Below are 4,829 nucleotides of genomic sequence, written 5' to 3'. Positions count from 1 at the left end.
TGATGGAATTTTTCTGAGGTCAGATTCGGATTCAGCGCAGCAAAAACCTTCGGGTATAGTAGGTCTGGTCTCTGGTTCTGAGAATTGTTGGCCTGTGCTATCGACGGTAATGTAGCGCTACTGCGCTTGCGTGATATTTCTAGTAGCTTTCTGGTACAGAGTCCCAGAAGGCTCGCGGACTTAGCGCTATTTGCTAATACAAGCCTCTCTCAGTGCCTCGAATATTTGACATTGCACGACGCATCTTATTTCGATTCTAATCTTAACTATACGTAGTAATATATTTCAACGAGGATTTAGTAAATAAGGTGCCTTTTACAAAAGGTACCTTATTGAAATGAATAAAAGTAAGATCTACATCACATTCAATTTTATCAGTCTATTAAACAGTTATTTCTTGATATAATAATGATCTGATCTAGTAATCACAACTTAACAGTTTAGAAAGGATACCTGTATTCGAGTAATAGTCACTAGCACCATAATAATCTGTAATGTAATATAGCACTCTTCATAAAAATTATTTTTCCATTTTTTTCCGTGTATGACCTATGATATAATATGACTTGGATATGACATGGATATCTCAGGTTATAGACATTTTCGCCTTTTACGACTATCCTGAAAAAAATCATTAGATATCTGTAGGACATCCAGAGCATGCCTTTGGAAATTATTTGGATGACGTGAAATATCCCAGTGCTGTGTATATAGATTCCGCTGCGCTAATTTTATCTGAATTCCATGTTTATTAAATTAATAGAATGTATATTTTATATGCATTTTCGTTCCCTAAGTTTATAAAACCTTAGTAAGATTTGCGTCAAGACGGGGGAGGGGGGTCAAATAATATCTTATTGTAGCTTACATAGGGAAGAGCGATTTGCGAATTTCAGAAAAGCACCTTACATAATTTCTGGATAATTCCTTGCAACCCTTTCTCTTGAAAAATTCCAAAATTACAGAAGAACGAAGGGTCTGAGTGATCAATGATAAATTGATGGTGAAAAATACTCGTACGGCCATCCTACTTAATCTTGGAAAATTATTGAAGGACCTGAAAAGGTATTATATGGTGGGAGTATGGTAAATAACATTTTCACTCATCAGTCCACTATACTGGATGTCATAAAAGTCCCGGGACAGCTAAATATTTCCTCAAGTAAGATATTTTTCATGGAGACAATGATCACTCTTGAAATAAATTCAAACGTGGAATTCAATGATGTCCCTTATTTTGATCTTGACGATGACCTTCAAGGTTTTTTCAAGGTCAACTTTTTACAAAAATGGAAACCGCTTTTTACACATCAGCAATTGATAGAGCGGGAAATTTCACGTTCATATATTTACCTATACCATCGGTACATTGTAACCTTGAAGGTCAGTAAGGTCATTTAAACCTAAACAAGGCCTGTATACCTCTGGGTCAAAATCAAATTGCAACTATCACCTGAGTACATTCTCGAACGTAAAATGTACAGCTCTGTCGATGGCCAATGTAAAAAAGGGGATATCAGTGGAAAAGATTGACCTTGAAATTACTTTGTAGGTCATAGACAAGGTCACGCTGAATACACCTGGTTAAAGTAGTATCTTTGCTCTTTGCAAAACAAATTTGACAAGCTTCTATTCCCAGAGTTATGCAAACCTTGTTTAAGAATAAATGACCTTCTACTGACCTTCAAGAGGTTTTTTTAAGGTCATATTTTTATAGATGACAACCCTGTTTTTTGTGTTGGCAATCGATACAGCTGTGTCAAATTTCTCTCTCTATCGATTGCCCATCTAAAAAGAAGTACTCCATTTTTTTAACAATGACTTTGATCAGAATAGATGCTTCGTAAATTTCAACAATTGTTGTTTTCGCTTGGTTTCTACTTTGATTTGTTCTGTTACAAGACAGCATAGGGACTTAGACAAATGCTAATAAATAATTGATTTTTTGTAAAAAAAAAGATATTCATATAGTTCTACACAAAATGTGCAAGAGGAGGAAGCCTTTCTTGCAATACAACTATTTTTCTGAATGGGAGTTTCCATTATCGAATGAGAGTCCATTTTCCCTTATTGTTTTTACAAGCTTATTTTCTCACATTTAGCGGAAGATAAGCCATTGAGGAAGTATGAAAATGAAAAGTAATATTCACTGGAAGATTGATAACACATTTCCCTCTTTAAATCACAGCAGGCCAGCTATGAACATAATTTAGCATGGAGTTCTTCAATTCCTCGCGACACCTGACGCAAGCATGCTAGCAGCATTGAGGCGCAATTTATTGCGCGATAAACAACACGGGGTAGTTAGGTAGGCAGTCAGCCGGTATGGGTAAGCAGGTACCTTCGCCATACACCCAGTAAATGGCGAAAGAACACACTGATCGCGTCAGATCGAGACCTCCATCTGGAGAAAAACTGGTAGCGGTCTCATAGATCTAAAAGCAGCAGGTGATCTCAAAGTGTCCTCTTCTAGGGACATGTGAATAAATGAGATCTTTTTTAATCCCGCTGTGTACTTTACGGAACTATTTTTTCAATTACTACATCGAATTCACCTCTATTCTATATAGTCCAGACATCTGCTACGAAAAACGGCATTTGTCTTTTAACCGTTTTAACTAGGTACCCGAGTAAAAATATTTTGACTTGAGTTGGACTAGTTTCGACTTGATTTCGACCTCAATACAGCTATGTCTTTCACGTGGACTGTTGATGTTTGAAATTTTCGATAGGGGTCCTTACCCAATCGATACGAACTTGTCTTAAGACAAGAGGTCTTGTATTTTGTAGAGTATTATTTAAACAATGCTTAACCATTTAACTATTTTCCGCAAGCACAACACTTCAAAAAAAATGTGACTTTTGAACTATACAGGTACACTTTTAATAAAAAAATATAAATCCCGAAAGAAAAATGTAAACCATAATTAATATTTCAAAAATAAGATTACTTCCGATTTAGCAGAACAATTCTAAACTAAAGATGTAACAGTTTCTATTACAATAAAAAATATATTTCTATTTTTAATCAAAAACAGATAAATTCATCAAAAAATAAGATGCTTCTCAACACAATAGTTTAATCCTTTACTAAAACCGATTCACTCCATTATTTAAATATTTCACAGTAACATATTTTCAACAAAATTGATGAATTTTGAACCTTAATGACAAATCTAAAGAAACATTTTAATTTAGAATCAATTAGTTTAATTTTTGACCAAGTAATTTAATTTTCAACCAAAAAGAAGATATCTATACAAAAGATTGAATATTAAGTATTTAATTTCAAAATGATTGTAATTTTTAATAAAATCGAGTGAATTCTTAGCAAAATAATGAGGCTGTTAACCAAAACAGATTCATCTTCAACCAAGAAGCTTTTATAAATTAATTGAAACCTTGAAAAAATGAATTTTTAATAATAAAAGTAAAAAATAAAAAATAATGTTTTTTAGTAATGTGAATATTGTTTAGAAACTCGAGAAATAAATTTTATAATTAAAATAATACTACTAATGGAAATATTGATATACTAAATTGATGGTGCCGAAAATTTGTAATCTGCATTAACCGATGAACTGAACAAAAACTACTAAACGTTATATTTACGAAATGATGCAACCAATCGGGTTTAGGATAACAATATATGCGAGACCTCATTGACTGAATCCAATTCTTCTCCCTCTATTCCACCTCACTTACTTTACTTTCCCTTATCTCATCACTTACTTTCCAACAATAATTTTATCTACTTCTTCTACTTCGCCTACTTCTCGGCCGCTTATTTCCTCTCATTTCCTCTCAACACTCATGAATTTTTTTTATTGGTCCTCATCCTCGACCCCTTGTTTCTCCTATCCCTCACATTTTTTTTTCTTACTAACCTCGATTTTCCTAATTACCCACCCTGTACTTTCCTACCTTAATTTTCCGTACACCTGCTGCTTTTCCTCCCATAGTTTCAACTATTTTCCCTACTTCTCATCTCTTAATTTTCCCATCTTCTCCTGAATTTTCCATATTTCCTTTATCCCCTCCTATCATTTCCAAGAATTTTCCCTCACTTTTCCTAATTTCCTTCCTCTCATTTCCGCTACCTCCCTTTATCTTTTTTTCCTTACTTTTACTAATTCTCATTCCCTCAATTGCCAATATTTCTTATAATTTCCACTTATTTCCTCTAATTCTTCTTTGGTCATTCAACCTCACTTTATCTGATTTGCCAACTTTAATTTCTTCTACTTTCCATTATTTTATTTTTCCTTACTTCCGCTCATTTCCATCCCCTCATTTCTCTTCACTTCCGTAAGTTTCCCTCCTCTCACTTCCTCTACAATAACATCCTGTATTTTACCCAATAGCCCAGTGGGCACAAAATTTGGCGACGTCTTTACGACATCGTGACGACATCTTTACGATAACTTCACGACATCCTATGTCCATGTCGTTAAGGTGTCTTTACGATATCGTAAATAAGTCGCATGATCTGACGATGTCTTTACGACATCGCAAAGACACCGAAACGACATGGAAATAGGATGTCGTGAAGTTGTCGTAAAGATGTCGTAACGACGTCCTAAAGATGTCGCTAAATTTTGTGCCCACTGGGAGCCTTCCCCTAATTTTCCCTATTTTTCCTCTTCTTCCATTACTTCCCATTCTTCTTCTACCATTACTTCCCCTCACTTCCGCCTGTTAGAAAAATGTAGAACGAACGGATGGACGGACTGATGGAGAGTGTCGGAAACTATACGGGTTTCTGCCTGGATCTAAAAAATCTAATCACAGAAATATATATTGTTAAAAATGGGAACAGGAGGGCTCCC

The sequence above is a fragment of the Belonocnema kinseyi genome, chromosome 2 (genome assembly GCF_010883055.1).
Source record: "Belonocnema kinseyi isolate 2016_QV_RU_SX_M_011 chromosome 2, B_treatae_v1, whole genome shotgun sequence".
Taxonomy (NCBI): Eukaryota; Metazoa; Arthropoda; class Insecta; order Hymenoptera; family Cynipidae; genus Belonocnema; species Belonocnema kinseyi.
The sequence above is the reverse complement of the archived record's forward strand: the minus strand, read 5'-3'. Positions refer to the sequence as shown.